Source organism: Hyperolius riggenbachi, chromosome 9 (assembly GCF_040937935.1).
Source record: "Hyperolius riggenbachi isolate aHypRig1 chromosome 9, aHypRig1.pri, whole genome shotgun sequence".
NCBI lineage: Eukaryota > Metazoa > Chordata > Amphibia > Anura > Hyperoliidae > Hyperolius > Hyperolius riggenbachi.
The window spans coordinates 214,354,194-214,367,243 of NC_090654.1; the positions used below are offsets into that span (position 1 = coordinate 214,354,194).

General features: G+C 41.9%; 1 protein-coding gene across 11 annotated transcripts in view; it reads right to left on the reverse strand.

The window, feature by feature from the left end:
* FOXP1 (forkhead box P1) overlaps positions 1 to 13,050 on the reverse strand; it is a 1,092,253-nt gene that overhangs the window by 588,206 nt on the left and 490,997 nt on the right. For all 11 annotated transcript variants that reach the window (XM_068253977.1, XM_068253974.1, XM_068253975.1 and 8 more), the window contains one exon: positions 5,592 to 5,661. The gene's annotated coding sequence lies outside the window, so the exon portion shown is untranslated. The remainder of the gene's footprint in view (positions 1 to 5,591; positions 5,662 to 13,050) is intronic.

Consider the following 13,050-nt stretch of genomic DNA (forward strand, 5'->3'; position numbering starts at 1 on the left):
ATTCTTCCTCCAAGCTTCCGGAAGGAAGCTTGGAGGTCGCATTAAAACAAAAAGTTACTGTGGCCATCTTGTGGCCAAATAGTAAACTACACCCTACACATTTTTCACATACAAATAAATGACTTTTACACATAAAATTAACTCATTACCTCCCACACTCCCCATTTTTTTTTTTGGTAATTAAAAAAAAATTAAAAAAATTACAATTAAAAAAAATACATAAATAGTTACCTTAGGGACTGAACTTTTTAAATATTTATGTCAAGAGGGTATAACACTGTTACTTTATAAACTATGGGCTTGTAATTAGGGATGGACGCAAAACTGAAAAAAATGCACCTTTATTTCCAAATAAAATATTGGCGCCAAACATTGTGATAGGGACATAATTTAAATGGTTTTATAACCGGGACAAAAGGGCAAATACGTTTCATGGGTTTTAATTACAGTAGCATGCATTATTTAAAAACTATAATGGCCGAAAACTGAAAAATAATTATTTTTTTCCCCACATTTTTCCTATTTTCCCATTAAAACACATTTAGAAAAAAATAATTCTTGGCATAATGTCCCACCTAAAGAAAGCCTAATTGGTGGCGAAAAAAACAAGATATAGTTCATTTCATTGCGATAAGTAATAATAAAGTTATAGACAAATGAATGGAAGGAGCGCTGAAAGGTGAAAATTGCTCTGGTGCTCAGGGGGTAAAACCCCTCAGTGGTGAAGTGGTTAAATGCGAAATTTGCATCCAGAAAAAACAAACTAGACACCAGGGTTACTATTTATTTGGCGCGCATGCTGTTTTCACATGCAGTTTTTTCATTCGCAATTTTTTGCGCATTTTCACGTTCACGATCAATAATGACAATAGAACTTCCTTCCTTAATCTCCATGTAGAAAAAAAAATAATAATAAAATAAAAAAATGCAAATGTGACTGCAAATTGGCATTAAAAACTCATATATGCGTATGCAAATTTGCATTCGCATGTAAAAAATATATCAGCTACACATTATTTAATACCGTGCAGTTTTGTAAGTATGGTTTCTCTTATTTATTAATAGCATTGTGTAACATGGTCATTCAGTGCAACTTTTTAATAAGCAACTATTACACATATTGTGTAATTACTGGTGCAGAAAAAAAAGTGTTATTTATCCAAGCTGTTATGCATTGTGATTAACAATTACCACTGAGAGAGGAAAAAAAACAAATAACCAGTCTTTACAGATCGGCTAAAAGAGACAGCATGGCGACAATCTCACATTTAGATTCAATTAGCCATGTTATATTCTTACAAGGTCACAAAAAGCAGTAATGAGCACTGACATCACATGGCATGGCGATGACTGGCTGCCGCTGACATCACGGTTGCCATGGTATTGGAGAAACGATTAATTTTGTGTTAGGCGATTGTGAAGCCTGCAGATGAACATCAGGCGGGTGACACGATGGTAGTAACACACTAACAGCTCCATGAAACTCTTCACGGGAACTCGAGTGAGTCTGATAGCGTGTTAGCACCCGAGAGACTGTTTCATGATGCATTCCGTGCCACATACAAACACTTCTGGGATGTTTATGCAGGAATAGCTATGGTTGCTAATGTGAATAATGCATGTAATACCTGCTGAATTATACAGTATACACACATTTTTAAAAAATCAAGTAATTATTCTTTACTTTTAAATTACTTCACAACTTTAGTTCCATTTATACACCAGGCCTCATCCACTGCTAACGCAAAGTGCCGCAAGCTAATTTGGCCTGAGGCTTTGCCGCAAAAAAAAAAAAAAAGATCATTAAAAAGGGTACAGGAAAAGGCCAGTAGTAGAATATCAGTAAATTAACCAATATTCTACTACTTAATTCACATTGTGAAATATAGATAATACCTGCTGATATTTGACTTTGATCCAACCCCCTTCTACTCTCACACAGGACCCCCCCCCCTCCCCCGGTGGAGCTTAAAGAAAACCTGAACTGAAAATTAAAAGTCAAAATAAGCATACACAAGTCATACTTACCTTCCATGTAGTCTACTCAGTGTCTTTCTCCTGTCCCGTGTCCTGTTTGTTCACTGTGATCAAGGGAATTTTCCGTCCTCCATTTTAAAAATGGCCATTACCCATAACAGCTTTCTGGTCAGCACACAGTTAAACTATAACATCGCCCACTTGAGCCATGGAAACATGGACATTACCTAGTACATCAGTTTTCCTCTCAGCTATAACTGACAGCAACTGATATTTTACTGACAGCAACTGATATATTTCAGATCTGACAAAATGTTGTCAGAACTGGAAGGGATTATTGTCAGAAGAAAATGGTGAGCTTCTGAAAGGAACTGATGGAGAGGTAACTATGTAATGTTCATTTGAAGTTACCTCATGTGTTTATTTTAAATATTTTTTACTCAGTACAGGTTCTCTTTAACCTTAACCCCCCGGTCGGTGGGCGCCTAACCTTACCCCCTCCTCCCCTAGTGGGCCCTAACTTTAACCCCCATGGTGGGCAACTAACCTTAACCCCTAAGCACCAAATTAGCTCACACTCCAAGCAGCCCTTACTCATAACCAGGGCTGTGCAGCCGGAGCTGAAATCAGAGTCGAGGAGTCGGAGCAATTTTGGGTACCTGGAGTCTGGGTTTCATAAACTGAGGAGCCTGAGTTGGTAGTCGGATGATTTTGTACAAAATCCACAGCCCTGCTCATAACCTCTTCTAGGCAACTATACTTTGGGTATCAAGTCCTACTGATAGAATATTGGTATTTTTTGAAAACTTATAGTCTATTATTGGATTTGCAATAATCAATTTATAGATGTTTCTGACGTTTTTTCTTTGTTCAACTTAGATCAACTATTCGTAAACCTTACCCTTCTCCTTCCTGACATCTAACACTGACCTCCCCAAAATGTATTCCCCTCCCTGTCTCCTAACCCTACCTATTCACCTCTCCGTCTCCTAGCCCTAACTACCCTGTGTGTCCAGTGGACCTGCATATTGTTGTGCTCAGTATTGCTTATTTTCACAGACTGACTAAAGCTACATACAAAGTTGCATATCAGACCAACTAAAATGAGATCAAGCCTGCAAATGAATTAATTCCCAGGTCTCTGCTGCTGTCATGTGATTGATGATGTCATACCCACAGTTACGCTTGAGAGTTTAGTGCTGGGCCCAGCTACAGCACAGCTCTACATAAAAGTAAGCCCTCTCACTGTGCCACCAACAAAGCACAAACATTTGTTGGAGAAGGGGTGACACCAGGAAGAGGAGGCTGGCCCCAATAAGCAGCTACTAAAGCTATTTCAATGGCTTCTATATATAGTTTTGTACTATACATCTTCAAATGCTTGATTCAATGATCAGAAATGGTGTATTACTGTTGATACAGCTGGGTGAGGTAGAACAAGGTCATTAAAAAAAAAAAGTGTTGCAACAAAGTGCTTACACAATGATACCTGGTCCCGGAAAGAATATTTTCAAGGGTCAGTCTGCTTTATTGGATGTGCAGCATTAGGCAGTATGCTGCATATTTGGTGGCCACGTCTGGCACAGTTTGGAGTAGGATCTTAGTCATATTGCCTTGCCTGTTTCACGAGGTAGAGATCCTTGGATAACCATCATGCATAAAAGAATTGCTGGCCTAACTGAAACCCACAAAAGACTGACCACCTTTCTATTCCTGGCGGCTAAAATGACAGAAATTTTAGCCAGATTAATTTGTAGTAGCCAGAAACTAAAGCTACGTACCCACATCAACATTTTTGAAGCAATTTTTTTTGCGCAACAAGCGATCGTTTCCACAATTTCACAATGTGGGTACGTGTGTGCAATTAAGCTAACAAAGTTTTGCAGCGTGTATCAATTACAACCGTAACGGGAGATCAGATCCCTGATGTCTCCCGCTCAAAGTGCCACAATCGTTTGAACTCTCGTTTGTACCTGTCGTGTGACATCATGTGCTCCCGTAGGTAGGAAGATGGATTGGGGAATGCTTGTTTGTCGGGTTGTGTGGCTGAGCGTTCCCCGATCCATCTACCAGTGAGTACGGGCCTTAACAAATATATTTAGAGAAATACTTCCGGAAAACCTGGACATTGTGAATTGAATTAGAGCCCCCGTCTCTGAGAAGTCTGGTAAAGCCTAGCTAGGTAGGACCACCTTCCATTACTAAACCCTCTGCCCCCCTACCCACCGCTTCCTCTACCATCTTCCCCTCCCAACAGACTAAGAACTTTTCAAATCTTTTGCCCTTCTGGAACAGCTCCAGATGAGAGGGCAAACTAGTCTTTGGGCCCTTCTTCTTACCGATATTCTTGGTAGGGGTAACTTTAGCAGGTCACCATGGTACCTTAAGAACCTAGATATATCTAGTAGTCAGAGAAACAGAGCAGGATAAAAATCAGATAAAATGTTTAAAATTTGGTCGGAGGAAGTGATGGGCTTACCTCCCGAAAGCAGACACGAAAGACTGTCTGAATAGTAATGAACACATTTATTATACGGTACCCCAAAGTTGCAACGCGTTTCGCAGGCCAAGCCCGCTTCATCAGGCAATAAAAGTGGGGACAACAGAATTCCGGCAGTGACGAGTATAGTGCCTCAGTCGGAATTCTGCCGGAATTCTGCTGTCTCCACTTTTATTGCCTGATGAAGCGGGCTTGGCCTGCTGGCACCTCTGTTTCTCTTACTACTACATTGTGTCCAACCCTGGTGGAGGGGAGAACTACCCCCTTATTTTTCCAGTCTACAGAGAGCGACTTCTTATTCCTGAGTGAGGACAGGTCTAATCTCCTCACCTGCCTATACAGTGGTTGCCTGAATGGTAACCCATGTTTGTGAGTATATCTTTTCTCACCTATCATTTACCCATTGTCTTCAACATACTACACCATATCGAGCTCTCGGTTTTCCTTTGTTTTAGATATATCTAGGCAATCTAATCTCTTAGAACTGGTTCACACGGACGTTTTCCTTGCGTTTACCACCGGCATTTAGACGCAACGTTTATCGGGATCTACCACCATCCAACTCAATTGAATGGGATAGTTTGGGACAAGCTTTTGCGGGATTCCCAAAAGCCTTTAAAAGCAAGCGTCTAAAAGCTGGCATTTATAAGTGGCGCCAAGCAAAAGCTTGGCAGAAGCCCGTGTGAACCAGCCCTTATTGCATTACTGTATTTTACTTTGACTCACTTTGCTCCCCTACTAGGGGGTGTCATTGCATATTTGTGTGCTTTGTCCATTAGATAGTTGACACTGACATTGATTCCAGTTTATATTACTGAATTCTCAATAAATACTTTTAAATAAAAAGAAAATAAAAGTGCAAACTTGGGTCACAATAAAGAACAAGTATAGGGGAAGAACATGGAATTGAAGCAATATTCGAGAGCAGATTACTAACCAGGAGACAAAGGAATTTGAAAATGACCTGCACTAACTGATATAACTCAAACTATATGATGCATCCTGTAGTTCAAGGGGAATCAAAGTATAAAAAAGTATAATTGCACTGGGTCAGTTTATATATAAAAATCCAATAAAAGCACACTGGAAAAAATGAATTGTAAATAGTAATTACCTTATTCAAGTAGCTGCTTCTGCAAAGCAAACTTCAGTCACAACCACCCAAAAAGGTCACTCTCTTTACCCTGAAGACAAAAAGATAAATATAAAAACTACATCAACTGGGAACATAAATAAATGAAGAGTGCAAGCGAGCACGTCGACAACATTTTCATTGGCATCATTTTGGGCATGATCAAACACGAGTAAATAAAACACACACACACAAAATGAAAACATACACAGACGGATCCATTTGTGTTTAATGGTGAATGACTTTCACAGAGTTAATAAAAACAATATGCCACAGGACAGTTGCTTATCTGTACCAGCCAGCACTAGTCTCTTCTCATCACAAGAACAACACAGGCATTTTTGGGAAGGAGTGGAGACAGCTTAGTGTTCACAAAAAGAAAAAAAAAAACCTGTTCATCTTCCAGAGTGATTCTAGTTAATAATGATTCAAGAGAATAAACTCATCAGAGCAAGGGGCAGAGTACTGAGTTTAGCAGAACAAGACGGATTCTGATTGGTCGCTGTGAGTTACTGGATTTCGCTCTACTTGCAGTTTAACCTTTTGAGAACCTCGGTCTTAAACCCCTCTAGTGACCAGGCCATTTTTACTAAAATAGGCCACTGCAGCTTTAAGGCCTCGCTGCAGGGCTGCATAACTCAGCACACAAGTGATTCCCCCCCCCCCCTGTCTGTCCACCAACAGAGCTCTCTGTTGGTGGGCTAAGAATGCTGCCAGGATGTTGTTGTTGTTTTTTTGTAAAAATGTATGCCTTTATTTTTTAAATAAAAATACATATATATTTTTTTTTTTATTTTCTATACCCCCCTCCCTCCCCCCGCCAGCCAATCAGCATGATCGGCTGTCATAGGCTTCTGCCTATGACAGTGGATCACTTCCCTATCTACAGAGTGGTCCCCAGTACAGCGCTGCCTTAGATCGCATCGCTGTACATGATTATTAGATGACGGTTTCACCGTCTAACAGTCCGTAGACTGATGCCAGGAGACTGATGATTTCCATTCCGTCATTCAAGTGGGGATGCGTCAATCGGCTTGCAGTGGTCCTAGGGCTGCCGCTCTGCTCACGCCAATCGGCATTGAGCAGTCGTTAGACAGTTAATAACACACGATAGGGGGATTGAAAGGACAGTCTGAAGCCCAGACCAAAAGTTTTCATGTTCGTGGTGCAGGTTGAAGGTGAGGAACAGCTTTGAGACCTGAAGGTAAAATATTTAACATGATTTTTTACTTCCTTGCACAAACAATCTTAAAATGTCTTCCAACATGCATACAGCATTTGTACCTATTTCTCTAGCATTTTTAACCGTTTTACTAGGTATGCCAATGCCTGAAAAATCCATAACAAATTCTTAGTAAAAATACTAAAGCCAGCCCAAAATGGCCTCCATTACTTTTAGGCCCCTTTTACGCTGGTGTGTTGTGTTACACTGTTTTGCCGCAGGGTAACCCTATACCAATGAAAGTCTATGAAGCATTTCATACCAGGCACAATCCTCCTGATCTGCCAGAAGAGCACAGTTTACCGCGAGAGCAACAGCACATAGTTGGGCAACATGAGCGGCGACGTGCAGCGAACTGGCAGTCATGTAAGTCTATGGCGACGCAGCTTGTTTAAAGTTTTTTGCGATTGCGTTGTGGTGCAGGCGGGGAAGCGTATTTTTCCAATACACTTATGTGCAATTAAAATTTTGCCCACAGGAAGTGAACACTAGAGCGCCTTACTTCCTACTTGGCTTGCAGTCACAAGGGAGATTACCTCGCATTGCCGCGATAATCCGAAGGCTATTTTTAGCATTGCGGTGAGATGTGTTCATCGCACTGCAACGCTCTTATACTGCTGGTTGCCAGCCTAAAACCGGCCTAAGTGAAGAGCGTTAGTTGAGTTTGCACAGGTTTGTTCTCATTTTACAGTGCACAAAAGGTGTGGCTTACTTGGACACCCTAGATGTAACAGTATAAAACACTTGGAATGATCAATGAGATGCAAATTCTTCCAAAAGTATGCAAATTTGTATGCAGTTTAAAAATGGACCAATCAATTTAAACCATTTTCAAACTGCATACATTTGCATACAAATTTGCATAAACTTGGAACAATTTGCATATCTGTGATCATCCCTATAAAACATCTCTTGTGTTCTGGCACAAAGATGAAAATTGAGATTTACAGAAGAAAATGTTAAGAACTTTGAAACACAGCATTACAGAGAGTGTCCATGTAAACTGGGGCTTAATCATTTGTATTTTAAGATCTGCTTTGCAAAATTATTCAGCATCCCCCCTCCTACCTCTATGGTGACTTTCTGCTGCCTCCTACCTTTACTAAGATTTTCTGGCCTTTTCTATTCTTGCTGTGTTTCTACTAAATTTAACGCTCTGCTTGGGACCCTGTATGGTCTTAATCCAGCTCTGTTCATGCTTTAGTAAGCAGAGACAGAGACAGGGGTATTACAAAACAACGCCCTTTCTGGCTGCCGTGATCTCAAAGGAGGACCCCTTTTCATTTAATCTGGCCCTCCTACTTTTGCTGTGTCCTAGTAGCCTCTCCAACCTTTTTACAGTTGTTCTGCCAACTTCTACCTTTGCTCTGTCTATCTAGTAACTATTAACATGCAGGAAAGATTTAGGCTAAAACAACAAAGTCCTGGGTCTTGGGAGTAGGAGGGTGGTGGTGTTGCAGAACCAAAAGTGGATTGGCCATTTCAGCTTCAGTTACATGCCCCCGCTAGCACTTTCTTTTTCCTTGAGTCTTTCATGTTTTTGTTTTTTTATTTGCTCCCTGCACTCCCCTAAATGATGCAAAGGAAAGGGGCACAGAGCAGTCATGCTAGACTCGAGGAATATGGTGCCAGTAGAGGCACGCAACAAAGAAGCTCTACTACTAGCTCTGCATGGGAGGAAGGAATCAAGGGAAGTAGCTTACAGCAGGGATCGTGCAAAGTACAGCAGCAGAGCAGACACACCCAGTACCACGCTGGGTACTCTATTCTCCTCCTCTCAACCACGGTATATGCCTGGTCAGCTTATCTCTTAATTTTTAAATACCTGTGCATTTTTTTTGGACTGATTAAAGCATAGAAGTTTGAATGGGCGTGTGTGTGCGTGTGTGTGTTCGTGTGTGTGTGTGTGTGTGTGTGTGTGTGTGTGTGTGTGTGTGTGTGTGTGTGTGTGTGTGTGTGTTTGTGTGGCAACGAAAGACGCTTTTCTGCTTACAAAACTACCAGCCAAACCAAAACATGAAAGAAACATCAATTTGTAAAGTTGTAATATATTCCACACTTTTAAATATACTAAACAGTACAATAAATCATTCTATTTCTCCATCAGAAGCAGTTCATACATGCTAGAAAATATCCATCCAAGTACTGGCTATTGTTCCATGTGTATGTCCTTTCTAATAATTTTCGGTTGATAGTCAATAAAAAAAAAAAATAATTAAAAAAATTAAACAGAATTCGAAAAGAAATTGCATGTGTGTGTACACTAGCTTTCTACGGTATCTGATCGATATCAGATCTGAATATCTCATCTTTTGCTCAAATAGGATCTGAAGTTAAAATTGCATGGAGTGTACCAAGCTTAATGCTGGGCCTACACGGCTCATTTTTGCTGCTCAATTCTCCCGTTCGATAATTTTGCCACTCGATTCTGCAGTCAATTTTCTTATCTTTCGCTCGTTTTTCTTATCTGTTTCCATCCACTGCTATCAAAAATCGAGTGGCGAAACGATCGAGCGGGAGATCGGACATGTCTGAAACTATCTATTGAGCCATCTAAATTGCTCAAAAATGAGCCATGTATGCCCAGCATTAGACACATTATAAGAAACAGAAAACTACAGATTATCTGTTAGAAGCCCCTGCGACCCGATCAGTTTATCCGTGATGATAAAGTGCATCGCTGGAAAACATTAAAAAGATAATTTTGGAATAACAACTTGCTAGAGGGAAAATTAAAGAAACGAAATGCCAAGACGTAGGATAAATATCACACAACCCCCCTCCTCTTCCCCCTCACACAAACACACACACAGACTGGTAAATATGTGTCACTGTGACCTTACCACAGAAGTGATAACCAACTACCACATGACATGCATGCAGTCACGGTGGGGGTAGAGAATGAAGTGGAACCAGAGAAGAAGCCACCTTGTGAGAGAAATATTCTTCTTCAAATGAAATCCCACATATAACACAGACCTTAATGACCACATTCAATTTCCACTGCATCCTACTGTAGTACAGTCACTGGTTTCTGCACACCAGCGATTTGGTATTCAGCACTTTCCAAACACAGCATTTGGTGGTAACTGACTACAGAATTTCACAGAAAAAAAAACATAACCACAAAACATGGTATAATAGTTCCCAGACTACCCGTCCTTATACAGAGCAGTATTATTTTTAGACGCTCACTGCGCACTAGGCCGACATCAAAGAAGGTCTTGTAGGTGTTAAACCATGGGAAATTACAGAAATTATTTCAGGCATAACTTACTATGTCCTTGTAAAACAGGTCATGTGGTAATAATAGTAGTAATGATAATCCTAAGTCTCTGGTCTGCAGTATGACTACAAAATGCCCACCAGAGTGGAATCTTTCCTAAAGAGTGTCTGGAGTCTCTTAAACGCCGGGCTACAACAAACTGGCTGGCATGATGATGTCAGGGAGAATTCAAAAATAGTTAGAGGGTGGGTTATAAAAAGTGGAATGTTAAATCTGCCCTGGATTTTGCTAGTTGCATATTCTGTTGGAAGATTTCCCCTATATAAAAACCTCTTTTTGCTGACTTAATAACTCCTTCTCAAAAAGTTCATCGAACAGCTTGTTTTATTTTTTACCTTGTGACAGGCAATAGCCTGTAATCGTTCCGTATATTTACAATTATCAGCTCAGGGGTTGGGGGTTCAAAGATTTGTATTAGTGAATTGTCCTTAGCTTGTGCCGCAAGTGCCAGTATTTACACCATGTTCTTTTGTAATACAGGTGCATAAGGTGAAAACTAATGTGCAAGGAGATACTACACTGGGCACAGGATACTGAGTTCTGAGGTCCGCAAAGCAGGGGAGAAAATGGAGGGTAGGAAACCCCTATGACAGGCTCCACATGTATCGCGGGCATTACATCCTGCTTCCTCAAGAGCTGAATATCAACTCAATATAAACAGACTTGTTCTTCATTAGACATACTATACACTATTAACATATTTTTAACTGATCAGATGTTTAATTTGTATTGCACTGAAACAAATCCATGACTTAGAAAAATTCGGGTGTGGCTGCTGCTGCTGGGATTGCAACATCCTGCTATTCACATTGCAAGGTGGCAGGAACAGACTTAATCTCTGTAAGAATACTGTAGCCTGTAATAACTGTCTGGGAAGCAGGGATTGCTTGGGCACCTGACCAGGTGATTTATATGACACCTAATAATTAGGGAGTCTTTACATACATAAAAAACGCCTCTACAGCTAAAGCCAGCGGGTACTCGTCTGAGGTGGCCAGTCTTAGTTTCCTCTGTCGAGAATACTGTGTGTGTCTAGCCTCCCTAATGCATCTCACAGAGAGGGCCAGATGGAAGATCTAGGTCAGGGGTGCCCACACTTTTTTGACTCACAAGCTCCTTTGAAAATTCCCGAGCTCCAGAGATCTACCAACATTCAAAACAGCCAGGTATAGGTGCCCACAATATAGGTAGCTAGGCATAGATGCCCCCATATACAGTGGTGTGAAAAACTATTTGCCCCCTTCCTGATTTCTTATTCTTTTGTATGTTTGTCACACTTAAATGTTTCTGCTCATCAAAAACCGTTAACTATTAGTCAAAGATAACATAATTGAATACAAAATGCAGTTTTAAATGATGGTTTTTATTATTTAGTGAGAAAAAAAACTCAAAACCTACATGGCCCTGTGTGAAAAAGAAATTGCCCCCTGAACCTAATAACTGGTTGGACCACCCTTAGCAGCAATAACTGCAATCAAGCGTTTGCGATAACTTGCAACAAGTCTTTTACAGCGCTCTGGAGGAATTTTGGCCCACTCATCTTTGCAGAATTGTTGTAATTCAGCTTTATTTGAGGGTTTTCTAGCATGAACAGCCTTTTTAAGGTCATGCCACAACATCTCAATAGGATTCAGATCAGGACTTTGACTAGGCCAGTGTTTTTCAACCAGTGTTCCGCGGCACACTAGTGTGCCGCGGAACGTTGCCTGGTGTGCCGTCCTCTTCTCCCCCTCCCGCCCGTCCCCGCGGCCGCCGCTGTTATTACCTTAGCAGCGGCCGCTTTCCCCTCTCCAGCGCATGTGTTTATTCTAGCAGCGTATCTCCGGCTGCTCTGTGTGATGCGGAAGGAGGCAGGGCTCGGTTACCATAGTAACGGCGATACATATCGCCGTTACAGGAAGCCGCTGCCCTGCTTCCTTCCGCATCACACAGAGCAGCCGGAGATACGCTGCTAGAATAAACACATGCGCCGGAGAGGGGAGAGCGGCAGCTGTTAAGGTAATAACAGCGGCGGCCGCGGGGACGGGCGGGAGGGCACTATTCTGGGGCACTATACTAGCTATACTGGGGCACTATTCTGGCTATACTGGGGCACTATACTAGCTATACTGGGGCACTTTACATTGGCACTATACTGGCTATACTGGGGCACTATACTGGCTATACTGGGGGGCTATACTGGGGCACTATACTAGCTATACTGGGGGGCTATACTGGGGGGCTATACTGTGGCACTATACTGGGGCACTATACTAGCTATACTGGGGGGCTATACTGGGGCACTATGCTGGCTATACTGGGGCACTATACTAGCTATACTGGGGTACTATACTAGCTATACTGGGGCACTATACTGGCTATACTGGGGCACTATACTGGGGCACTATACTAGCTATACTGAGGCAACTAAACTCCCTACACTGGGGCAACTATGCTAGCTATGCAGCCGCACCCCAGCCCCCCCCCCCATAGCCTGCTGCGCACGGCACTGTCCACTAGGTCGCGCAAACAACCGGGGGTCGAGCAAACAACCGGGGGCCGCATCCGCGACAACCCCCCACTCCCCCCCCCCCGCGTGCCGTTCCCTGGAGAAAAATTTGGTCAGACAGTGTTCCCCGGGCCGGAAAAGGTTGGGAACCACTGGACTAGGCCACTCCAAAGTCTTCATTTTGTTTTTCTACAACCATTCAGAGGTGGATTTGCTGGTGTGTTTTGGGTCATTGTCCTGCTGCAGCACCCAAGATCGCTTCAGCTTGAGTTGACGAACAGATGGCTGGACATTCTCCTTCAGGATTTTTTGGTAGACAGTAGAATTCATGGTTCCATCTATCACAGCAAGCCTTCCAGGTCCTGAAGCATCAAAACAACCCCAGACCATCACACTACCACCACCATATTTTACTGTTGGTATGATGTTCTTTTGCTGAAATGCT